At 34.8% G+C, this 27762-nt stretch overlaps 1 long non-coding RNA gene across 1 annotated transcript in view; it reads right to left on the bottom strand.

The window, feature by feature from the left end:
- The window catches only part of LOC306646639, a 79697-nt gene extending 55042 nt beyond the window's left edge, over nt 1-24655 (bottom strand). Inside the window, exon 1 of the long non-coding RNA XR_013759912.1 lies at nt 24378-24655. This is a non-coding gene — a long non-coding RNA (uncharacterized lncRNA). The remainder of the gene's footprint in view (nt 1-24377) is intronic.
- Between the last annotated feature and the right edge of the window lie 3107 nt (nt 24656-27762).

Raw genomic sequence — 27762 nt, 5'->3', positions numbered from 1 at the left:
GGAAATGAACAGACACTTCACAGAAGAAGATGTACAAGCAATCAACAGACATATGAAAAAATGTTCAACATCTTTAGTAATAAGAGAAATGCAAATCAAAACTACACTAAGATTCCATCTTACCCCAATTAGAATGGCGATTATCAAGAACACAAGCAACAATAGGTGTTGGCGAGGATGTGGGGAAAAAGGTACACTCATACATTGCTGGTGGGACTGCAAATTAGTGCAGCCACTCTGGAAAGCAGTGTGGAGATTCCTTAGAAACTTGGAATGGACCTACCATTTGACCCAGCTATCCCACTCCTCAGCCTATACCCAAAGGACTTAAAATCAGCACACTACAGAGATACAGCCACATCAATGTTCATAGGGGCTCAATTCACAATAACCGGACTATGGAACCAACCTAGATTCCCTTCAATTGATGAATGGATAAAGAAACTGTGGTATATATATACAATGGAATATTACTCAGCTATAAAGAATAATAAAATTATGGCATTTGCAGGCAAATGGATGAAATTGGAGAATATCATGTTAAGTGAGATAAGCCAATCTCAAAAATCCAAAAGAGGAATGATCTCACTGAGAAGCGGATGATGACTCCTAATCTTCACCTTGTTGGCTTAGGATCAGACTTCCTTAATGGGGGGTGGGACTGGGACAAGAATGGAGGAAGGAGGGACTGTATAAAAGGAAAAGAGAGGTGGGAGGGGTGGGGGGGAAGGAAAAAACTAATGGAATGAATCAAACATCATTACTCTATGTAAATTTATGCATATGCAAATGGTATGCTGTTACTCCATGTACAAACAGAAACAATATATATTCCATTTGTTTACAATAAAAATAAATTTAAAAAATATTCTATGACAGTATATGCATGATATAAATAGTTTAATTACTAAATTCATTTGTTGGCCACACAGTTCAGGTAGAAAAATATTCATAGTTCCCTGAAAAAGTGAATTCTAGTTAAAACAACAATGTTGAAAATAGATAACTGGTTTAATATTAAGTCCTTTATGAGGTTAAGTCTATAGTAGTCTGGACACAGTTTCTTTGTGTTGAGTCTATATGGTTCTGTTTATATTGCGAGTTTTGGGAAATGTACTTGGGTGGTAGAAATGGAGTAAACAGGAAAACCTCTTTAAAAATTAGAGCAAAAGTATACAATTTTTGAGTTTAAGCTCAAGTGAATAAAACTATTCTCTTTGTGGCAAAAAAAAAGAAAAATTACAAAACTTTGAAAACTTAGTCATCTGCAGATAAATAAAAGTCATCTACATTAACTAAACTTAATAAACTAAAGACATCTATAGATGAAATACAGCCACCTACACTTTCAATACAATCTTCAACAAAATACCATATTACTCTATAACTAGAGAAAAACAATCCTAAAAATCATATGGAATAATAAAAGACTCAGAAAAGCAAGTAGTTCTGTAAACTATAAACATGAAAGCCTCACAATACCTGACTTAAATTTATGCTACAGAGTCATAATAACAAAAGCAATGTTTCTGGGACAAAAACGGGCCCAGTAACAAATGAAACAGAATAGGAGCTACAGAGGCCAATGAACCTTGCTTCATCTAATTACTGATTAAGATTCCCAAACATACATTTGAGAGTATTCTTTACCAAATTACACTGGGAAAATGGGATATCCACATGTAAACATCAACTCAAAATGTATTGAAGTCCTATGAATGAGCCCAGGAATGTAAAAAACTGCTAGAATAAAATCTACAACATTTAAGAGTAGGATGTCACTTCCTCAAAAATGCTATCATCCCCCTTCACACATGCCACATAAAAAATCATTTTCACATGCCAAATACTAAATATAAGAATTATGAATAATATTAAAATATAAAAGAAAATATAAAGTATTCAAAAGTTGACATAAGAAAGAGTGAGAGAGGATGCATTTGGTGGTGAACATCTGAAATATCCAGTACTCTGGAGACTAAGGCAGGAGGATCATAATTTTAAGGTCTTGTCTCAAGAACAAATACTGACATGGCATCAAAATGAAAATGCTTTTGAATAGGCAAAGGAAAAAAATTAACAGCATGTGGAAACAACATACTGCATGAGTGAATTTTTTAGCCCTTTAGTACTCTAACAAATGACTGATATCTAAATATATGATTAATTTTAAAAATCCCAACATGAAAATAAAACTGAATAACCCACTCATTAACTTAATGAATAAACAGAAACTTCTTAAAGAAAAAGTCCAAATGGCCAACAATTATGTAAAAAATCTCATCATGGGGGCTGGGGATATAGCTCAGTTGGTAGAGTATTTGCTTTGCATACAAAAGGCCCTGGGTTCAATCCCCAGCACCAAAAAAGAAAAAAATAATTCTGCATCTTTAGCCATCAGGGAAAGGTAAATCAAAACTCTACTGTGATTTCATCTACTGTGATTTCATTTCACATCTCATTTGCCATCACAAATACTAGCAAGCATGCACAGAAAAGGGAACACTTGTACAATGTTGTTGATAAAGTCATGATAAATACTTCCTGAGGAAACTAATAATAGAACTATCATATGACACAGCTAATGTATATCACTCTTTACTAGCTAACTGAATAAAAATCAGCATACATTATAGATCCATTCCTGGGTTTACAACAGCACAATTCACTACCACTAACTCATGAAATCTGTCTGCATTTGGTTAACAGACAAAAAGATAAAGAAAAGATGGTATAAACATACAATAGAACTTTATTCTGCAAAAGTCAGATGTTCGCAGGAAAATGAATGCAATTGGAGAGCATTATGTTGAGACAAATAAGACTGACTCAGAACAGTAAATGTTGTACATTTTATCTCACATAAAAAACAACAGAGAAAAAAGAAAAAAGGTATCTTATGAAAATAAAAGATAAAGCATTAAGATAAAGGAAAGGAATTGAGAGAGGATGTGGGGAAAGCCTGTGTCATGACATTGATCTAAATACATTATGCTCATCTAGAAATATGCCAGAACAAAACTCACTACTTTGTATAATGAATAGGCACCAATTAAACAATGTTTTAAAATTCCACTGATTCCTACTATTTTGCCTCAATTGTGATTTCTATTTCAAGGTGGTAATCCAAAGTAGAAAATCACAGAAACCAGAAAAATGGTATAAAGAACCAAGTAATTGTACTTTTCTGAAGCCAGATAATGTGATTTTTATTATTTTCCTGTCTAATTCCACGAAGTGCAATTATGATGTGGTATTATGGTTAAGATATGAGATTTTCCTTAAAAGCTTATGTGTGAGATAATGTAAGACTGTTCAGTGGTAAAATAATTATATTATGAGCATTGAAAACCAATCATTGGGTTAATCCATTGATTTGGATCTAGGGTGTGGTAACTTTAAGAAGGTACATAGTGAGTAGAGGAAGTAGTTCCATGGGGCCTGCTTTCAGCTTTATACATTATCCCTGGAGAATAGGGTCATTTCTGTGATTCATGGCTGTCATGTCCTGACCTGATTTCCTCTGTCACACCCTTCACTCCTGATGTTTTGCCTTACCTTAGATCCAAAGCTATGGAGTCAGTGACTAGAATGAACCTGTGAAACCATGAGCCCAAATAAACATTTCTCTTCTAAGATGTTCTTTTCAGGTCCTTTGGTCACAGTAATGCAAAGCTGACTAAAACACAGGGAATCCTGAACAAGTGACTATTTATTTATTAGTAATATAAATTTGAATGGTGTATCTGGCTTGCTGTGTTCAGAAGTAGTAGATTAGATTAATAGGAAAATATATCTGATTTTTAAATGAATAGCTTACAAACAGAAAATAATACAAACTATCAAAGGAAGAACACACTAACAACATCCTAAAATAAATTTCAAAGTATATATAATGTAGAAAAATCATACATAAAAATGGTGAACAGTTTCTGAGTTAATTTTGTAGGTGTACAGAATTGCCAAAAAGAATTGTACCTAAACATGAAACAAGAAAAATAATAAAAAAAAAAAAACTGGAGATAAATGAGATATATTTTCTGAGCCCTATCAAAGCACAGCTACCACAAGACAACTGAGGATATAAGAGTCTGTGAAAAACACAAACCAGAAGTATTTGATGTATCACTGAAAACTATATAAACTAGTAAAATTAAACTGATACTTTTCAGCTAGTCCTGAAATACACATGTGGTTGGCTGAGTGAGAATGTGAAATCCATGAGTCTGCAATTGTATGTTCCTCATGATCATGCATGCTTTTTCTCAGGAATCCCACAAAATATGTCAAGGAAAATGGGGTAGTACCTTAAGAATTCTTCACACATGGTGATGATGTAGAGACTACTATTTCACTCTGCCAGTGAAAGAGTCAACTTTTCCATATTTCCTACAGAGCAAAAAATTCTTAACATTCAGAGAAATAACATCAAAACCTAGGCCAAAGAGTACTTGGAGAAAAATCTCTACAGCTGAGTGTGGAAATAAGGCTATTGCCTGAATCCCTGCAAACTTCCACCTCTCAGCAATAAACAAAAGCTCTAATGTACAAAATACTGATTAAAATACACTCCAGGTTGTGTAACAAACTAGCCTAAATGCTTTTAAACACTTACAGAGAGGCTGGGAATGCATTCTTACCCCAGTGCTGCATCTGCAGGAGGGGCAGGAATATATCTGAAGTTTAATACCTGACACCCACTGAGATACACTTGAATAAAATGCAAGAGACAGAAAGAACATCTATGGTATGACAGCTGCAACAAATCTGGGAAGTAGAAGAGAGTTATGAAAAGATTCAAATTCTGTCATGCTCAGCAGATATTATTTGTGGTGACAAATGTCAATCCCAGCCTAATTCTTCTGTAGGTTGACCCAGACACCCTCACTTTGGGCATGGGGATTACTGCTCATCAATAACCTTAAAAATATTTAAATTCAATATCCTACATGACATATTTTGCTTGCAATGTACATTTTTCATAAAAGTAACAGCTTTTACTTCAATATTAATGTCATTATTTGATTTTCTTTGCATTTTCTTATGATAATTAGTGTCAGTTGACCATTTTCTACAAAATGGCTTTAGGATTGGCATCAACTAATGTTTAATCTGCAGTTCCACTGTGGAATATTTATTTTTACCAAAATTAAACTGTTAATCATTGAATATTAGCTACTTTCCCATTTGTTTCCATATTTTTTTGCATTTGATTTTCACCTTTTCTTTTTACTTTGGAGTGGACAGGTTTTAAATTTACTTTATTGCTTTTATTTCCAGTTATTTTTCCTGCATTTGTAAATGGATTTGTGTCTCAATTTTGACATTGCTCATTGCTAGAGTAATTTGCATAATTTTACACTGACCTTTTAATCTATGTACTGAATAAACTAATGTAGTTCTAATGTTTTGTTAGTGTGTGAAAGTTCCTTGGAAACATTTTATAAAGGATAATATCTGCATAGGCTTTTTATTCTTTGAGCTACAATATTCATGTTCAATATTCTCAGAATCATATTTAGAAGTCAGAAAATTAAACTATTTTTTCCTTTTTTCAAAATTAAGTTGTGAAGCACTTAGATTTTTACCATTAAATATGATAACTGAAGATAGCTGTTGGATACCTTTTAGGAGGCTGAAAAAGAGTTTTCCTCTGGTCCTAATTTACCATAGGTTTTACCATAAATTTGCATGGGATTTTTCACAACTTTTCTCTATCAAAATAATTTTTGGACACTTACTATATTATGACATAGTGATAAATTTGAGATGCCCCTCTTAATCATGAGGTCCAGTTTTCCTTTTAATGTTGTTACCTTCAGTGTGCTAGTGTTTTGAGTATCTTAGTCAATATCCATAATGGAAGATGGCCTGTAATCTTCTTTTCTGTGATATCATATCTGGGAAACCTGGTCTTATAGAAATAATTGGTAAGTTTTCAGTGTTCTATATTTAGAGGTGATCATAAACTATTGTTAGTGATTTTTTATTGAAAGTTTGATTTATCTCACCAGTGCCAGTAAAGGCAACTTTTTATTTTTTACATTATGTTTACTTTTTGTTAGTTGCTTGAATTTTGTACCTAGGTTTTTACTCTGTTGCTCAGGTTGATCTCAAATTCCTGGGTTTAAATCACTCTGCTTTATCCTCACAAGCTGAGACTTTTGGTATCAACTCCCATGGCCAGTTTTTCAGGTTATTTTGAGAATATTTGTAATCAAATTAAATTTTATTTTGTAGGACTTTTATGATATATTTCTTCAAATCTAGATCTACTAGTGTATTCTATATATTCTTGAAGTTATTTTCAAAACTCATGGCTATCTAGTAATTTATCTTTAAGTTCTTATTTTTCAGTTTCTAGACTTTCTTGGCAATTAAGATGGAATAATGAGAAAGAATAATGTAGGGAAATGAAGGCTTCATAATTTATGAATGTCTCAGGATGCCCTGTGCAGATTAGAGAATATTCACTATTCAGCACTCATACTTCTGTGAGATAAATGAGAAGCTAAAGTAAATTATAAATTTGACTAGCATTTTTCTGATAATTGAAGATTCTGAGCACCTTCTATATAACTTTATACATTTGTTTGATTTTTAGGAAAATGTCTACTTAGGCATTTTACTATATTTAAATTGAGTTTTCTTTTTTTATGAGTTGTATGATTTTTTTTATATTTTGGATATGAAACTCAGACATGTGACTAGCAAATAATTTCTTCAATCCATGGTGTACTTTACATTTAAATGATTGATTCCTTAGATACATAAGTGCATTTTAGTTTTATATAGTCTCACTTGCTTATTTTTGCTTGTCTTGTATATTCTTTGTCCTATATAAAACTACTACCAACACCAATGTCAAAGAATTTTTCCTATTTTCTTCTGGAAGATTTAGGGTTTCAGGTTATATCACAATGAGATATAAACACATGCTCTTAGGATGGCTTGTTATGAAAATCAAAGTAGGAAACATGGAATGCAGAAAATATGCAGAACAGAAGAATCTTGTACTCATTTGTAAAAAATATTAACTTGTACAGACATCACGGAAAACATTATGGGAGTTTTTTAAAAAATGGAAAAATAGATGTGCCATATAACTCAGATATTTTACTGAGCATGTGCCTGTATTAATCAGGGCCCTTCAGAAAAACAAAATAAAATATATAAATATATAAGTATACATTTAAGCGGATGTTTTAGATTGATTCACATGATCATGAGATAAATAGTACCAAAACTCCTACCTGAAGTTGGAAACTGGTAACAGCTAAATTCAAGCAACTAGAAGTCTCACAATCTAAGGAGGTTAATGAAACAACTATGGTACCAGACACAGGACTGGAAAACCCCTGTAGAGCCAATGATTGAAGCACACTATCAAAAACTAAAAAATCTGAAGTCAGATGCTCACAGGTGACACATCATAAAAAAGAACCCATTCAAGAAGATTAGATTACAAGCCAGTGACATGTTCCCCTTCTGCCTTTTTTTAAACTAAACCTGTTGTTTGGTACTTACACATTCATTACAGGTCTTCACCACTGCTTTTTTGACCCAATCTTCTGGAAACACTCTAACAGACACACAGGTGTTCTATACCAATTTTTTAGATATATCTCAATCTGCTCAAGGTGTAATTAACCATTATAATAATTAAAGGAGATGAAACACATCTTTAGAAATATATAAACTACCAAGGTTATTGCAACACTATCCTCAATAGTCATTTCATAAAAACAACCTAAGTGTCCATCAAAGAATACACACATATACACACACATACATTTAACTGTGTATATACAAAAATATATAAACATACATATATAATCATTTTTAGTTTTTTTTAAATTATTTTGAGACATGATCTTTCAAAATGTAAAGTGTCTCAGTAGGATGCTGAGGCTGACATCAAACTAGTGGTTCTCTTTCCTCAACCTCCCAAGTCCCTGGGATTACAAAAGGCATGTGCCATCACACCTGGCTTACCACTCAGCTTTTAAAGAAGGATGGTTTTGAAGGCAAAAGTTGAAGGAAAACCTTAGTAATTTTGCAAGATGCTGTTTTAAAAGTGAAAAATAAAAATGGGTGGGGATATATTTCAGTTATAAAGCAACTTGATTCAAATCCTATTAACAAAAGAATATCCTGCCATCTGCAATATATGGATGAAGCTAAGTTAAATTATCCAGACATGGAAACATGCATTGCATACTCTATATATGGAATCTGAAAAAAAATAAAGATAAATGCATAGAAAGAGAATGGTGGATATCTATAGAGGACTATAGATACAAATATTTTATCATATACTGGAAATTTCCATAGTAGGATTTTAGGTGTTTTACAGAATGATGTAATTATTTGAGATGATGGGTTTTATTAGCACATATCAATTGTATACATTTATGTGATTCAGTGTGATATTGTTCCATATACCTACATGTATTCTTCAACCCTTAATCCTCCAGCACCATTCCCATCAATAGTAATCAATTTTCCACTTTCACATAAATTTCATTTTAGTTATCATATAAGAGACAATGTGCGTGTTTTTCTTCACTTAGCATTACATCATCAATATCCATCTATTTTGCTTAATATTACAGGATTTCAGTTTTATTTATCATGGGGTAGTTCACCATAGTAAATATATAACATATCTCATGGATTTATAAAATTGCTTACCTATATAACTGATTTTTTGTTTTTATATGTATTGCTAAACACTGATATGCAATTAAATTCACACAACAAAAGAAACAATAAAAAAGAATAAAGAATACTAGGAAACTATTCTTTTTGGCCTGATTTTATCAAATAAAAAGAAGCAATCAAATTCTTTAAAAAGTAAAATCATTTCACTATTTTACTTAAAATTTTATAAACAAAATATTAATATGCTGTTCTCTTTAAATCTGTTACACTAAACTAATCTGGGAGTTTTCTGTAGATTACATTTCACAGAAAATCAGCTTTTGTAAAAATAATAAAATAAAACATTAAAGTGATAGGAGATATGTGATTCATAATCTTTGTGCATTTATACTTTTAATTTTCCAATTATTTGGCCCAAAGCTTCCTAGTTTACCTCATCCATCAATCTAAGACCAAATCTTTAGTTCTTTGCATGTGAGAGAAAAAGGGAAATTGAAACAGAGATGGCCCTGAACTTTGCCATTTCTTTGATGGTTTCTGCCACAAGCTGGGCAAGTTCTCCCCATGTAGATCCCCAGTGTACCACTGAAACGCATTTATCTTAAAGGAAAGTGCATCTTGAGAAGAGTTGTTGTGGGCATAAATAGTAGAATGAGGATGAGGTGAAAGAAAAGTGATGTTTGTTGGTATGTGGATGGGGTGTGATAGTTATAACTTCTGACCAAGTCCTATTCATGATCATTTTTAAAAAATGCATCCACAACATTGTTTATATTCTTATGTATCTTTTATTATCCTACAATTATACCTCAGGGACTCTATTCTTCATACCCAGGTAGATCAGCATTTATTTTCTCAGAGTACACTTCCTGACACTTTGAAATACCTAGTTTCCTAGACTTAAGGATAATTCTAGATCTTCCACAAACAAGACATGTATCCTACTTTTCAATATTCAAGATTTTACATCTTTCTAAAAATTGTTCCTAAGTATTTGTCTTTGATATTATTGTCATTAGAATTGTTTTCTTTTTTATCTTTAGTTTATTTTTATGTGGTGCTCAGGATTGAACCCAGGGCCTCACACATGCTAGGCAAGTGCTCTACCACTTAGCCACAATCTCAGTCCCTAGAATTGTTTTAATTTCCATTTCAATATTAATTTTCTTATGCACATAAACAACTGATTTATCTTTTATCTTCTTTTCTGAGTTTACTTGTAGCTTATGATAGTTTTCAGTAAATTGCTATCTTGAAAATATCAACTTTGAAAATACTTCTAACTCATACCTCATTTGGAAAAAAACAAAACTGAGAAAGTAAGAGACACAAGAAAGTTTCAAATCTTTTAATTTGACAAAGTGAAATGTATTGGTGAGAATCCAGTTCCTATAAGCCATAAATCTAGAGAATAAAACCCTGGGCTGCCACAAGCATGTTACCAGACACAAGAGATGAAAGAAACACTTGCCAGCAAACTCTCCCTTTCTACATCTAGTAAAAGATAGAATTAGAAAAGAAATCCACCAATCTCCTAAATAAAAAAACAAATATTATCAGAATATTCATGTCAGAATCAGACCTTCACTTATGTAGATCATTGCATATAAAAAATTCACATTTATGAGACATAATCTAATCCAAAGAGAAAAATGTTTCTCAGGGAAAAACACATGAATAACATTCTAAAGAAGCTTCAATTAAAGAAAGAAACAGAGCATGGTAATTCTTCATATTAAAGAATTTATCTGACCAAGGTGTTGCTGTCTTTAACAATAAGATAGTAATCTTCAATCATATTTTGCTAAAGATTTGCTGAGCTTTGAAAAATATTACTTAGCTTCAACATTTGTCACATTAGCCTTTGGTCAAATGATTAATTTAAATGGCAGAAAGGAAAATGTCCTATTGCATCTGAAAGAAATTATGACAAATATAATTGCTTAAAAATAGAAATTTATTATTTTACTGTTCCAAATGTGTTAGATATCATGACAGTGGGCTAATATCACAGTATCAGCCACACTCCTCCCAGAGACTGTAGAAAAACATTATTCTAGCTTCTAGTGACTGCTGGCATTGCTCAGTAATAAAAGCTTCTCCTTAGTTTGTTTTGATGCAGCCCTCAAATATAAGATAAACAAATTTGCCTTGCCTAGAACATGATGGCAGAACAACAGCTGCCCTCAGACCTCACAGTCTAGCCCCACAGCACATGAGATGGCAGATTTCCCATAAGCTTATGCTTGCAAAAAATATTTGCCAGGATTTCAGAGAGTGCAGTTCCAAGCACAGAAAAAAAAATAATAAGAAAAGCAGGGGACTCTAGGTCTGCAAACTGAAGCAGAACAGGAAAAACATCCACAAAATATTGTGAGATGGGGAGAGATCTGCATAGGAAACTGCCTCCAAAATACTTAACATAAAATTTAGAGATCCTTAAATCCAAAAAAGCTCATGGAACACAGTCAAACCCAGAAATAGAGCTGAGGACACAGCCCTATTTAAAGACCATGTATGACCCATGTGGAAATTACCCAGTTACATATAGCCTTGAAGCACCCCAATTACTATTGTCTTCATCTTTTGTGCATATTCCTGGTCATCAACCATAGTAAAAGTGGGCTCTGGTATTTACCTAAAAAGTTACCTGATTGTATTACTTCCTCCCTTCCAAGATTTCATCCTGTAGATTTCTAGGATTTTACCTCTGTGAGTTCTACTTCTGTCAACTTAAGTCAACATATCTCCAATGTTCAAAGGTAAGATCTAAAGTGGAAGATGTTTTTAGTGAGCGTTTCCAGTAAAGTGCTTATAGTGCAAAATATATACATTATAGATTTCTTTGGGGGAAAATACATCTCAACTGAGTAACACACAGATAAGAAATTTAAAAGATTAAAGGAGTAAGCATTTAAATAACAAATAAACATATGAATCTGAGTACAAAGTGATGCTTTTTTTAAGGAAGTTAAAATTCAAGCCAACATGGGCTTGGTGTTGTTGCTCAATGGTAAGTGCTTGCCTAGCACATGTAAGGCACTGGATTCCATCCTCAGCACCACATAAAAATAAATAAATAAAATAAAGTTATTGTGTCCATCTACAACTAAAAACACCTTTTAAAAATTCAAGCAAACATCGACTATTTTATACTGACCAGGAAAGAAAAAACAATCACACACATGAAAAAAAAGCTAATGGTCCCAGAGATGCTAAGTGATTTGAATTGTTGAGCCTGCTGTGGCAAGGTAAAACATAAAGCCACTTTGGAAAAAGGTGTGGTGCCATCTACTCAGACATAAAATATGGAACATTAATTTTACCCTAGACAGAAGTGGAAAAAAAAATTCTATGAGAATGCTCTAACTGGCCCCCACCACTGCTGCCTTTACTACTGGGGAAAGTTCCTCCAGTTACCATCACACTGTGCAGTCCAGGACACTTCAATCTGGACATGGTGACACAGTTTTCACACAGTCTAAACATGGCCCATCTTGGAGAAAAACATGAGGCAGTGGTCTATTTAATGCCAAAGATCTCAAGAATAATAAGAAGAAAATGAAGGATAAGGAAAGCTGAAAAGAGCAAAAAAAAAAAAAAAAAAAAAAAAAAAAGAAGTGGTAGAAGGGATGAGAAGAGGACTGAGGAGGAAAAAGAAGCTGCTGAGGATGGAGAAGGGAATAAGTAGAAGGAAGAAGAGGAGAAAAAATATAAAGTGAATTCCAATTGGTAGAAATCAGAAATTAGTGTTCCAGAAGAAAAACACTTCCAATGGGTTTGGAATGGGATGTCTCTTCAGAAGTGAGAGTGTGAGAAAATCGAGGTGTGAACACTTTACCTGCTTGTAGCTTGAAGAACTGCACCAAAGATGCCATTCTTTTTACACTCCAGCCTTCTTATTTCTACCTGTCTAGATGCTTGCACTCCCTGATCATTCTACCATTGTTACACCTTCTGGCCTGCTCCATTTGAACTTCCCACTGGTCCCCAATTGCCCTTCTCCCCTTCCTTGTTCTTTTTCTCCCTCCTACCACTTACACTCTGGTAGCCTCTCTTAGTAGCCCCCAGTCTCACCTCTGCCCCAGCCCTCTTCTTCATCTCTAGATTTACCTCACATCCTCTCCAACCAGAAAGCAGCAGGTGGGCTGGGGAGATAGCTCAGCTGGTAGAGTGCTTGCCGCCCAAGCACAAGGCCCTGAGTTTTATCCCCAGTACCACAAAAAAAAAAAATAATTAAAAAAAAATCCAGCAGGCTGGGCCGGGTCAGGGTTAGAACCAAGCCCACAGCTTTCCCTTTCTCCTCCCCTTTTTGTATCAATAAATTAAGAGGGAGAAACACTTCTGTTTTATTGTTTGCTGTTTGTTTTTTTTTTTAAGAATAAATAGTACTATATAGAAAATCAAAAGAGCACTTACCATTGGGGATTATGGAGAGGTATTAAGAGGAAAAGAGCATAAAGAGATTGTCAGGGCATCATTTAATGTTGTATTTCTTAATGTAGGCAATAGTGCATTTTCTTTGTGGTAATTCATGGATCTCTATAATTTTGATATTTGCCTGTTCTTGCTGTGTTCAATAAGATCAAATTTATTATATAAAAGGTTGTGAGGAAAATCAAAGGGAGAATTTAAAAGAAAACTCTGGAAAACACTGTAGTAATGACTATAAAAATTGTATTGATTGTGATGATGGTTTCATGGTACAAATGCCAGAAAACAAAACTATATGCCTAAGATATATACAGGTTGATAGTGCCAATTAAGCCTCCATAAAGGCTGTAAAAAAGTGGAATGCATCTAAAACTGAGGTTAAAAAGGAAACATAAAGACATAAATTAGCAAGCCACAAAATGACTAAGAATTTATTAGCACACCATCCATCTCAATAGTTTGGAAAAGTAAATTTTATAAAGATAAAAGTAGAGAAAAGAAAATCCTAAGCAAAAGAGCAAAATTAGAAGATATTGAAATTGAACATACTAAAAAGACAATCACCAATATCAATGTTGGTACTTTTAAAAAGCAAATGAGCCAGGTATAGTGCACACCTGTAATCCCAGTTACTCAGGAGGCTGAGTCAGGAGGATCTCAAGTTTTCATCAAGCTTCAGTACATTAGCAAGTCACTTAGAAACTCATTGTGACCCTGACTCTAAATTAAATATTAAAAAAAAAAATGACTGGGGATGTGGTTCAGTGGTTAAGTACCCCTAGATTCAATGCACAGTACCAAATAAATATTGAAAAGCAAATAAAATTGAAAAGCTCTGGTAAATTCAACAAGTAAAACTTTTATCAATTATATGTTATGTAATTGCACAGATATGTATATATATATAATGATGTCTCACTTGATGGTAATACAGTATGGAAAATTCATTCAAGGATGATTCTGCCATTTTCCAAATATCTGAGTGTAATGACAAGAATCTAGATGGTACAAACTACAACAAGGCTAAGCTATTTGCTGTACAGGAAGTCTACCACTGACCAAAACACATGATGCCACACATGATTGATGTTATAAAGTTATAGTAGTCAGTGACCACAGGAGGAAATGAATAAATGGTGGAATGCAAGACAAAAATCTTAAGATTTTTCCTTTGCCATTGAGACAGTGAAAAATCATAGAGATTGCAGTACCAGGAAAAATAAAAATGGAATTCTTTCCAAAAAAGTAGCTAGTATGTTGGGACATCTGTGTGATAATAGAAATGCTATCATCCCCCTTCACTCATGCCACATAAAAAATCATTTTCACATACCAAATACTAAATATAAGAATTATGAATAAATAATATTAAAATATAAAAGAAAATATAAAGTATTCAAAAGTTGACATAAGAAAGAGTGAGATAGGATGCATTTGGTGGTGCACATCTGAAATATCCAGTACACTAGAGACTAAGGCAGGAGGATCATAATTTTAAGGTCAACCTAAGCAACCTAGCAAAACCCTGTCTGAAAATAAAATTTAAAAAGGAGCTAAGAATATAGCTCAGTAATAGGACTTCCTGGTTTCAATCCCCAATCTTTCAAACAGGAAAAAAGAACAACAAATATCAGTTATTTTCTTCCAAAGTTACACAAAATAATATTTTAAATTTATAAATTTTATAATGCTAGAATAAAAATTTTATTCATCAAATGATTCCATTAAATGGTACAAGAACTGACAGTGAAAGAAACTATTTGCCTCACGTGTCAAACAGACTGCAAAAGCAAGCAAGAGACTAGAACAGCCACTTCAAGTAGAATATATCTAAGTCTTCAATAATCATAAAAACTCAACATCTTTAGAAATATGGTAATGTAAAATAAAATCACATTATATATACAAAATTATATAGTACTGATGAACATGTAAATAAATGCATTCTCATAAAGGGAGATGAAGATTATGCTGTTTTTATCCATTTGTAGAAACTATTTTGCTATTAAACATACATGTTACAGCCCCACCAGACAGACAGTAAAATTAGAACACATATGAGGGTATACCCATAATCCTCCAGAGTTGAAACCCAGGGGCATGATTAAAGAGGATGTACAGTTAGGAAGAAATAAATTATAAACTGTGGGAAATAATGTTTTCTAGAAGACAGACACATTTTTTGTTATATTACATCCAGTTTGACAAATACTATAAAACACCATGTATGTTTTACATAGATGCCACATGAATGTTGCATTTCACATATAAACATATTTAAAAAGGAAATGTGCAGAATTTGAGAAAATAAAAATACAGAGAAGCACATAAAAGAATCAATTATACATCCTATGGATAGATGATAAAATACAACATTATAAAGATGACAATTTTCCCAAGGTAAAACTATAAAAATACTCTGACAAAATTTCACCATGCTTTACTTTTGAACTTTTTTTATTTATTTTTTTTTTGAGACAGGATCTCTATGAATTGCTTAGCATCTCACTTTTGCTGAGGCTGGCTTTGAACTCACATTCCTCCTGCTTCAGTCTCCCAAGTCGCTTGAATTACAGGTATGTACCACAGCACCCAGTCATGCTTTAATTTTGATTAATAAAGAAACCAAAGAAAAAACTTCTAAAATTCTCCTGGAAGGCTAAATATACCTGAAATTAGCCAAGAACTCTCCAAAATATGAGATCAAAAGCACCAGCTAGGGCTGGGGATATAGCTCAGTTGTTAGAGTGCTTGCCTCGAAAGCACAAGGCCCCTGGGTTCAATCCCCAGCACCGCAAAAAAAAAAAAAAAGCACCAGCTATCAATACCTGAAACTAACATATATTGTAAAATTATAATATTTATTGCAGCATTTTAAAGACCAAGAAATGATAATACAAAAAATTCCCTAGGTAAATCCATATGTATGTACATTTCATTTTTTTATTGTTAAGTGTAATAAAAGTACCTACATAAATCCAACTATATCAAGAAAAGTATTTAAGGTGAATAAATGATACAACTCAACCAAAAGGTAGATGTCAGAACTAGAGTCACAGATCACTGGTAGGGTTTGTGTGCAGAATGTATGACACTGGAATTAAGATGCAGCACCCCCAAGAAGCAGATATTAAGAGGGTGATTTTAAAGGCTTGGGAGATAGCTCAGTCAGTAAAGTGCTCGCCTTGCAAGCACAGGGCCCAGGGTTTGATCTCCAGTACTGCAAAAAAAAAAAAAAAAAAAAAAAAAAAAAGAGGGGTGATTTTAAATGTATACAAGAATATGAACCTCCTGACTCCCTCCATTCATGGATACACCAAATTAATACTATGAGTCCCTGTTAAGGTTATAAACGAATTAGAGGAATAGACATTGGACAACAACAACAAAAAATCTACCATCAGATAAGTTGAAAAAATTAGCTTTAGCCTTCCTTGAGGAATGTACCATATAACTGGGACAGAATACCCAAATCCAGTGTTTCCCTGAGTAGGGGAAGACTGGGGTCATAAATATAGCATATTAACTTTAAATTGCCTGTAGTTCAAATTTTAATTATCTTGAGCACACAGAAGAAAAGACTAGATATACATGAGTATCAAGACCAGAGAAAAAGGGTGGTTTGTCCATGGCCATGCCAAATCCATGAAGAAGAGGAGTTAAGTTGAAAGGTTCCAGTTTATCCCTAAAAGGATTTGCCAACATACTCTGCAAACTGCTGTTGCTAACAGTTGAGCTTCTAACTAGCCAGCATCAAAGAGTTAACGGGAAACAGAGTCCATAACTGGCAGACCAAGTGGTAGTTCAGCACTTTCCTCTCCCACAACTCACCTCACTAATAACTCCAGGCCTAATTCTTTCTGTAAGGAATTTGTCCCAACCTCAACTTTTTCCATTCAGTGGACTACATCCTAAACTTCCAAGCTTTGGAAGTAACGGCAACTGACATATGCATATCTCCCTAAATCACAAAGGAGTGGCTTCACATTGTTGTGCAAACCTACCAGGAATGAAGAAAAAGACTTCAAACACAGATTCCTGTTTATTTCTAAAATTGTTTTACATCACCTTCTTCCACTGAGTATAAGGCAGCCTGGATTCTAACAAACTTGCATCGGGAATTTTGTGTGACAGTGAAATATAAGACCTGCAGCCTGAGCACAACTGTTAGAGAATAACTAATATCCATTTATATGGATATGGTAGAAACACTTTCACACTGTGCTAGAATATGAATTTAGTAGTCATTTTTTTAAAGCATTGGAAGTTTAAAGATCTTTAAAAACTAACATGATAATAATTTCTCGGTGCATTTCCAAAGTGTCCGGTGCCATCTGGCCACGCCCCTGCCTTGCCACATGTTGAGCTAAGATGGCGCCTGCCAGATGCTGGTGGGAAGTGTCTCTCCTACACATGTAACTGTCAGACAATACTATGTGTGTATCGGGCTAGATTACATGGTGCTTCATGACTGACAAAGTATGTTTCCTTGTTCGAGCCCTGGCGCACAGACAAGTTTTGCCTTCACGCGCTTTCCCCTGATTGGCTTTTGTACTTGATATTAACTGGGTTTATTCCGCTAGTAAATGAGACTTGATCAGGCTTTTGTCTTGTCTTCATTTCTCGTGTCTCTTGTCTCTCCCAATCCTCGCTCCCCCCTCCAGTTCCCGTTGCAGTCCTGTGGGTCAGGACACCAAAGTAGTTGAAATCCGTATGTTAAATAAATGGTAGCTTTCTCATCTTCATTGTAGCAGTATTCACAATAGCCCAGATAAGGAAACAACTGAAGTGCCTTTTAGTACACAAGGAAATTTCTCCCAGCTTTAGGACACTCAGCTACTTCCCTGAGAAACTATACCCCCTAAATTTAGACTGCTCTATTACAGGATAAGACCCAAATACTGATATTCACTAGACTCTCAAGAGACAGTTGATGTGCCAGTTGTGGGATCCTCCTATCAGACTCTTCTGAAACAAAGTGCCAGAAAACTATCAGAGAAGGGAATAAGAGCCCTCTGACAAATTCCACAAGGGGTACTCTCAGCACAAAGTTTTCTTGGAGAGACAAAGGAAGAATAAAAACACATATTTTTTCAAAGGTCAAGTGATTCTTCTCTCCTTTTCTATATGTGTAATGCTCACAAACAAACAAAGAACCTTCGGTTTTGATTTTTTTCTATGGTACTGGGGATTTTACACAGGGGCATGTTTAATCTGAGCTTTATAACCAGCCCTTGTTTTAAAATGTTCAGACAGGTCTTTCTAACTTGCCCGTGGTCTACCTAAATTCCTGACCTTGAAATTGCAATATTCCTGACTTAGTCACTTTAGTGTCTGGAATTATAGGCATGTGCCATGGCACCCAGTCAGAGAACAAATCCTTTAAAAAGTTCCATCCAGTTCTTTGTAAAACATTATAAAACTACTGTGCTCATTTGAAACATAACATGGGAAAAATAATTGATTATACTCAGAGGAGGGGAAGTTGTCATTAGGATTGTGGAGAGGGAGCTGTAATTTTAGGATTTTGTTGATATATATATAACAGTTTAGGTTGGAAGACAGGGTTCTGAATTTGATATTTTGCTTCCCATATATTTAGAACATTCAGAAGGATCCAGGCAGGTTGGCACACATTTGTAATCCCAGGAACTGAGGAGACTGGGGCACAAGTTCAAAGGCAGACTCTTCAACTTCTCAAAATAAAAAGTACCAGGGATGTAGCTCAGTGGTAAAGGACCTCTGGATTCAATCCACAGTACCACATTTGCCCCAAGAAAGAAAGAAAAGAAAGCTCAGGAGGAAGAAAGAACTGAAAGCCCTATAGACCACAGCCCCTCTTATGCATGAAAACAATACATGGAGTTGTGAATCTGATGATCATCCAGCTTCACAATCCATCACACTATCTGGGAAGGTGTTGGAATAGTGCCACATATGTGCTCAGATAAGACTTCAGGTAGGGCCTGCAGATATTCTGCAGGGATAGGACAGGACTTCAAGAGTCCATTGCTGACATATGCCCCATTTGACTGTCCAGTGGGGATTCAGTGCTGACCTGCCCCAGAGGAGAACCCAGGACTGCAGACTAGAGACTACCACAGGGATTCCAGTCTGCAATTGCCAGTGCCCACCATAATCATTGCAGCCAGTTTCAATCAGCCTCACTCCTCAGTTTCAGGATGCCACAGCACACTCACCTTTTTCTGGCTTTTGAGGGGACCTGTTTTCTTTCTATCAGATCTTCCAGCTCCTGCATGGCAGGGTAAATCAGGTCCCCTGAACATAAAAGAAGGAGCCTAGAGATGGATACCAACACTGGCAGGCTCCAGAGACAAAAGCCACACCAGATGGTCAAAGCCTACTCCTCTTTACTGCCCATGTGCTGGATGAGACAATGCTTACCTAAGGGCTCTGGAATGGACAGGGCTTATGTTTTAACATAATCAGTCTGAGTCTAGTGAGTTTTCTACGTAAGAGAAAGTGACATCAAATGCCTAAATGAATGAGGTCACAATGGCAGATTCTTGCTGTAGCTTTTTTCTTTTGAGGTACTGGGAATTGAAATCCAGAACCTCAGGCTGCAGCTAATTTAAGGCAAGGTCTTCTTGGAGAAGTGGGGTCCATTCCAGTCAGTAAGACATTTGCATTTGACCTTACATATAAGGCCTTTTCAATTTGTGGATTATATATGTCTATATATTATTTATGGTTGGAAATAGTAAAGTGACAATCCTATAAAACTTTATTTAACTTCCCTGCTCTCTTTTGTGAGAAAACAGATTGAACATTAAACTGGGAAGGAATCCCCTAAGGCAGTAATAGTCAATGAAAATATATGAGTTTCAAGGGTAATTAAAAATTTGCTAGTATTCACGTAAAAAATAAGTAGTAGAAATTGAGTTTAAAAACATAACCCAACATATCAATTATGTGAATATTATGGTTATGTGTCCAATAAAATATTACTAGTTAAGTATATGTATTTTTGGAACAGCACTCTCTAAAACTATGTCAAGCCTCCAGAATATCTCAGTTCACAGAACCACATTCAAAATTTGAAAGCTATGATTCCCCTAACCTCAGGAGGTCCTGACCACTCTTTATAAGTTATAAGTAAAGGATTCAGTTCCTTGCAGTAGTTGTGGCTCATGTGTTCAGATACAAAGCTTGGAGTTTATTATTTAAATGCATTAAAGGCAAACTTCTTTTGCGGTTTGGCCTTAGACCTATTGTTCAATCTATGACTTTTTTTCTTCCTATGATGAAAGCCTCTCAATAAGCAAGTGGGCTTGGAATTGAGATGAATTGTGTTGCCAGGCATTGTGGCACACACCTGAAATCTCAGTAGCATGGGAAGCTGAGGTAGAAGGATTGCAAGTTCAAAGTCAGCCTCAGAAACTCAGCAAGGCCCTGTTACTAAATAAAACATAAAATGTGCTGGGGATATGACTCAGTGGTTAAATGCCCTATTCAATCCCCAGTATACACACACATATACACACACAAAGTGTATAATTTAAAAGCTCAAATACAAATAGCTCCACTATACCACATAACTCATACAACTTTTCTTGTTAATTTAGTACTTGGTTAGTGACACTTGTTCAAAAAAGGATTGTGTATGTGTGTGTGTACATACTAATACATACATATATATATACATATGTGTATATATATTTTGCTTGCTGTCTGCTATCTGGAACTGAATGGACCATGACCAGCATGACCAACATTGGGTGGGAAAAAGTCTACTTCTGGAAACTTTCTTGTTAAAAATCACTGCTTTCAGGGCAGTATCTCTCCTGTTTTTTGAACCTGAAAAGAAAAGATATATTGGTAAGGAATTGTATTCCTCACCTAAAAGAAATGCACGCAAGAGATTAGTCTGCACCTATGTCCATGTATATGTGTGTATATATATATGTATATATATATGCTTATATTTTATATATGTATATTTGTATATTTTATATATATATATATATATAATATGCACATTTCATATACCTGATTGGTTATGGGACTCCCTCTCCAGTACCTGGGGGAGTTCTGGTTCAGTTTGTAACAAGGACAGATAGCAGCCAGAAGTAATCTGAACCCTTTTTTACCAATTAGCAAATAATACAGGTTTCTAAATCATTTTCTAAACATAGCTGAACATGGGCAATAGAGGCAGGGAGCAGAGAACACTTTTACTGGGGACACAGAGTAAAAAAAAAGACAAGGAGAAACAAAATTAGTTGCACCACCTTGAACCACCAGAGAATTGGAACCTGGAATTCAGACAAGGAAGATTCAACCTTTTATATTTGGGAATGTGAATGACATGGGTTCCGATATACATGTATTAGTAGCCTCCATAAGAGCATTATCCATCTGTGTTCTCTAAAATTATTCTTATTGTAGAGATGAGACAATTAAGGTTTCTGGACATTAAATGGCAACTTGGCAGCACCCCAAAACTACCCAGAGACAGAATTGTATGAAATCCCTTCAAAGTTCCTCAAAGGCTGGTTTGCTCCTGACATAGGGGATGTCAATCTGGAGAAATTTTTTTTTTCTCCATTTTGAAGAGAGTGCCTAGAGAAGACATTCCAGGGGTAACACAAATATTTTTCCTTGTCTCATATTAAGAAATTCTTCAGAAATAGCTATCAACCCAGATTCTTTATGAGGGTAAATGCTTGTAGGTTACAAGGTGCAAAAAAGCACAATACAGGCCCAAAGTCTAAGTATGACTCAGGAAAGAAATAAATCCATAAGGTTTATAAGAAATTGAAAAGAAAAATTATGTAACTATTTCTAAAAAAATAAATGTCCATTTGTTGCTATTGTCACAACATATCATTCAGTAAACAATCATTTATGAATATTTCTAGGATTTGCCAGTTCTTATCCCATATGATTTTGTATTAAACTCCAAAATTCAGATAATAGAATGCATGATTCACTGTCAAAAACATTAAAAAAAAAAACCTTTAAGGAAGAAGAGTGGATGTTTTACTGAATGTGCCATCCAAAAATTTACTTACAAATGATTTTGAGAAAATATATTCATTTTCCTACAGCCATAGGGAAGACACATTTTTCTTATTTTCTTTTCCTGTTAGAATTTCCAAAGATAGACCCTAGAATTCAATTTGAAATAACCTCCAATATAAAGCAGAAAATAAAACTACATTACTTACTCAGGGGAAGAAAAAAGGCAAGGTTGGGAGCATGAGGTGGAAAGAGGTTTATATTGCCTATGTGAGAGGTTCTCAGGCCCTGAACCTGGATACTGTGGTTAGAACACTAACCGCACTTAGCCCTATCACTACAGTAACCTAGCCCCCTTTCATCCTCAGCCACATTTCGTTCCTTGCTTTTTCTGTCAGTGACCTTTTAGCCCATTGATTAAAATCCCTGCACATGTTGTAAGCCCACTGGGTCCAACAACACTCAGTGATATTCTGCCAGGATACTGATTGATGATATAAGCCTACCATGTTACAAAAGAGTAGATCAAGTTCTCTGAAACTGATCTCCAGAAGTCTTTCTTCAACTCTATTGCCACATCCACCTCAAATGTTTGGTGTACGAAGAGACCCCACAAGGCAAATAATTTTTTAAAATACTTAATAACCTTTTTTTCCCTTGAAATCAAATTCTATCTGCCTTTTTGGATTCATTTTCTTATATTTGAAACCAGAAACTACAAAGAAATGCAAACAAGAGTCTTGAACTGCCAATTTATACAGGGAATGTCTAAATGTTTAATAATCATAAAATGTTCAACATATTTAGAAATTAGAGAAATATAAAATAAAATTTTATCATAGACAAAATCAAATAGTATTGATGAGGATAATAAAACAAAAGAATGCTCATAAACTTGAGAAGAGTTTAAGTTATCTAATTGTGGAAACTGTTTTGCTATTGAAGATATATGATACTCCTCATCACAGAGACTTACTGAAATGACAGCATATGTGACTATGATGATGTGTAAAAACACAATAGTATTCGTCCAAACACTTGTAACCCAGCAGGATAGTACATCTTGGAAGAGATAAATAATAACCTGAGGGAACACTGGTCACTAAGGGCCAGTCACATTTTGGTCATAGTATATCCACTTTTTAAAATAGTATAGAACACCATGTTTAATTTTATGTAGGTATAATATGAACTGATATTTCACATGCATGCATGTTCAGAAAGAATGTACATAGATTTGGGCAGGGGATATAGCTCAGTTGATAGAGTGCTTGCCTTGCAAGCACAAGGCCCTGGGTTCAAATCCCCAGCACCATAAAACAAACAAACAAAAAATGAATGTACATAGATTTAATAAGAAAATGAAAATCATCAGATGGTCACAAAAGACTCAATTACACATCCCATGTGTATATGATAAAACTCATCATCACAAAAATGAAAAATTTCTCCAAAACATAAATGAATATACCACAGTGAATTCTACCTTTATGTGTATCTATAAAGCCATAATTTAAAAAAACTATAAATAAATGGAAGAGAGGGAAAAGTAGGAGAAGAAAAGGGAAACTACTTGGTACTAAAGTGGAGCAAATTATATTCAGCACTTGTATGATTATGTCAAAATGAACCCAAATATTATGTATAACTATAATGCAATAATGCATTAATTTCTAAAATTCATCCACAAAGTTATACATAACATTAGTCAAGAAATTTTTCAATTGTAAGAGAAAAAGAAATACTTAATCATACCTGACATTCATGTATATTATGAAACTATACTATTACAATAAGGAATCACAATATAAACACAATCCATATATAAATCCATGCATATGTAAAAATTATATACTTCATTGCAATATAAAAGTCTAGATAAATCAAACCATAACAAGGCCAATCTCAGCAACTTAGCTAGATTCTTTATCAAAACAAAAGTAAAAAGTACCAAGGATATAGCTCAGTGTTAAAGTATCCCTCGGTCCAACTTCCAGTAACAAAAAAAAAAAAAAAAAAAAAAGAGAAAAGGAAGTGAAGAAAAAGAAAGTAAAAATGAATAATAAGTTAGCTCAGGAGGAAGCAAGCTTCCTATAGACCACAGCTCCTCTCCTGCAGGGAAATAATATGAGGATTTGATTATGATAATTGTCCCACAAATCAATCACCAGCATCTGGGAAGGCCCGCCCCGAGTCCCTGTCTGCTAGCTCCTGTTCCCGCCACAGCCAGTCCCGCGGTTCCAAGTCTCCCTCCCCCAGTCTTCCTCCCCAGGTTTCTGATGCCACTGCACACTCACCATTTCCTGGTGCCTAGGACCCAGGTCTGTCCCTAACGATCTTCAGCACCTGCACAGTAGAGCAGAACTTGACTACAAAGGATGAGAGTGAGGGCTGGAGCCAAATGGCAAAAATGGTGGACTCAGGAGTAAAATACCCCTGGCCAGATTGTGAAATCCCACCCCTCCTCCCTGGTTGCACACAGGATTGGATAGTTCTCACTAACTGCTCCTGATTGGACAGGGCTTCAGATCATACCCCCTGAGTCTGAGTCCAGTGAGTCTTTTTTTTTTTTTTTTTTTTTTGAGTGACAGGGAGGATTATCCAATCCTGGCATTAATAAAACCAGAATGACAGGTTTGTTGCTTTTTTCTTTTTTTCTTTTGAGATTAGGGAATTGCACCTCAGAGCCTCAGGCTGCTGCTGTTTTAAGGCAAGGTTTTCTTCCTGAAGTGGAATCTAGCCCAGCCATCAGAACATTTGCTTTTAACCTTGCAAATAAGATCATTTCAGTTTATGGGTTATATCCTGTTTATCATTCATAAATGAAAATAATATAATAACATTTACTATATAATTCCATTTAACTTCTCTGCTTTCTGTTCTTGTTTAGGAGAAAGACTGATCTTTGAACTGGGAAGTAACCCCCTAAAACAACAATGTCCAAAGGAAACAACATGGAAGGCACAAGGATAATTAAAGTATTTCTTTTTTTTTACATATATCCACATATTTAATTAGATAAAATATACAAATACCTATATGGAGAAAAGAAACAAGATACAATATGCAATCATAAACAAAACAGAAGCAATGTATATAAAAGCAATTAAAACATGTAATTCTAAGAGAAAAGGCATATGGTTCATGCATTTTTGAACTTACGTTGATCCAAAATGTGAAGTAGAGGCAATTTACATTCAATCATAATGTATACATTACAAAAATAAACACGTTATTCATTGATGGGAGGAAACATATGTCTCAACAGGGAACCTATTCTAAACAATGGAACACACAAATGGGCACGAGAATGACAGAAAATTTAATCCATAAAATCATCAATAACCATATTATTTAAAAAATCCTGTTTACAATAATAATTTTCAGTCATCTCCGCCATAAATAATAATAAAATTATGGCATTTGCAGGCAAATGGATGAAAATGGAGAATATCATGCTAAGTGAGATAAGTCAATTTCAAAAAACTAAAGGACAAATGATCTCACTGATAAGCGGATGAGGACATATAATGGGGGGTAGGAGGGGTTAGCATTAGGGTTAGGGTTAGGTTTAGGGTTAGGGATAAGAAGGGTGGTAAGAATGGAGGAAGGAAGGACTGTATATAGGGGAAAGAGGGATGGGAGGGGTGGGGGGAAGGGAAAATATAACAGAATAAATCAAGCAACATTGCCTTATGTAAATTTATGATTTTTAATAGAAAAATTTAAAAATGTAATAACCAAAAAAAATAATAATTTTCAGTCATAACTATGCACTCACAAAGAACTGGAGTAGAAAGGAACTTTCATTACATGGCAGAGAATATTAACACAAGACCCAGATCAATCAACAGCCTTGAGGCAAAAATTTAAATTAATAAATATTTAAATCATATTAGAGAAACTGTTTTAGGATATTAATTTATTGCAATGATTTAACCTAGAGACATTCACAAATATAACCAGATATTCTAGTGTCCTTCAAAATCAATAAAGAGATGTCAGACCATGCAGATCCTAATAGACAAAGGGGAGTACTTTACCTGACACTTTGAATATAATCAGGGATCACTGAGGGGAAGAAGAAGCCTAAAAGGATTTGAAATTATGATAAACATAGGGAGGTCTATGCCCTTTTATGACTGCAAGACAGATAAAACTAGGTTTCTGAAATTCATTTCTGTTGGATTAGAGTTTCTCAATTAATATATTAAAGTGTGGTTTCCTCCTTCACATTGGGACCTATCTTCAGTAATCTTTGGTTTTATTCATATGTACCTACATGTCTATATGGCTGCTCTTACATTTTGGATGTGAATTATCCACAAAAGCCCATGTGTCAGATGATGTGAAAAAGGTGGGGGTGAAGTGATTGGGTTATGAGAGCATTAACCTAATCAGAGAATTGACCCTTAGATAAAATTAACTGAGCTCTAGGTAGCTGTGGTCAGGTAGGTTTGGATGGAGGAGGTGGGTCACTGGAGGCAGGACTCTAAGGCATCTCTGTATCTGGTCTGTGCAGTCTTTACCTGTCAGATCTCTGATTATCATGTGAACCACATTTCTCCACCTAACACTGTCAGCATGATGTTCAGCCTCCTGTCAAGCCCCAAGAAATGGAGCTGGCTGTTTATGGACAGGGACCTTAGAATCCATGAGCCACAAGTAAACTTTTTCTCCTTAAAATTATTTTTCCATATTTTTGGTCACAGCAGCAAAAATCAAAAACAAAAGCAAAAAACAAAATCTCATTAAAACAGCTAGTGTTTCCTGTATCTTTAGATATAGTGGATCTTTCCTTTGGTCCATAAAGGTGACTAGTAATGGCTTGGAGACAGTGAGGATTCTTTATTGGAAAGTGGAATTACTGTTGTTAATCCTCTGTATAATTACTGATGTCTTTGTCCTAGTACTGTGTTCATTAGAGTAAGACCAGATTCTAGAAAATTATTTCTCCAAATATTGCTTCCTGACAGGCCCATTAGAATGTGTAAGAAGCATTTCAATCTGCATATACTGAGCACAACTTTAAACTATCAACAGTAAAGGGAACAAAAAAAAAGATAAGGAAATACATTGCACTTTACGGGGTAGGTGGCAGTATATTATACTGTTGAATTTATTTGACAAATCTGAAGTTAGGGGTGTACATTATATCAAGAAAGAATGAGGTTAAATATAAAAAGAAATGTAATTAATATTTTCCTGTCTATGTCAATAATTTCCCAATATATTCCCGTGAAAGTAAGTATCTGAAACTCATTTGTGCACAGTAGAACTTACCAAGAATGTCCTCCACAAAGGAAAGACATTCAGTACTGATAGTGAATCAAGATTCTGAAGGGAAGCTCACTCACCGAGAAAGACCAGGTTTCTGTAGTTCTCCAACATCACATCTCTGTATAATTTCTGCTGAGCCTGGTCCAGGCATTCCCATTCCTCTTGAGAAAAATCAATGGTCACATCCATGAATGTCAATGGTTTTATGTCAACTTTTTCTCCAGTCCCCTCAGGCTGATTCTCCAGGTTAAGATGGTGCACATCATGCTTGTCATAGTAAATGAAGTGACAGGTTGAACCCAGTGGCAGTCCTGGAAATTTTCCCATGTCACAGTTGGACAAGGCTCCTCCAAGGAAGATGGACAGAAGGAAAGAGGTGCTGGCATGAAGTGAGGGCATGGC

This window comes from Sciurus vulgaris, assembly GCF_902686455.1.
Source record: "Sciurus vulgaris genome assembly, chromosome: 16".
Classification (NCBI taxonomy): Eukaryota; Metazoa; Chordata; class Mammalia; order Rodentia; family Sciuridae; genus Sciurus; species Sciurus vulgaris.
The sequence above is the reverse complement of the archived record's forward strand: the minus strand, read 5'-3'. Positions and strand labels throughout refer to the sequence as shown.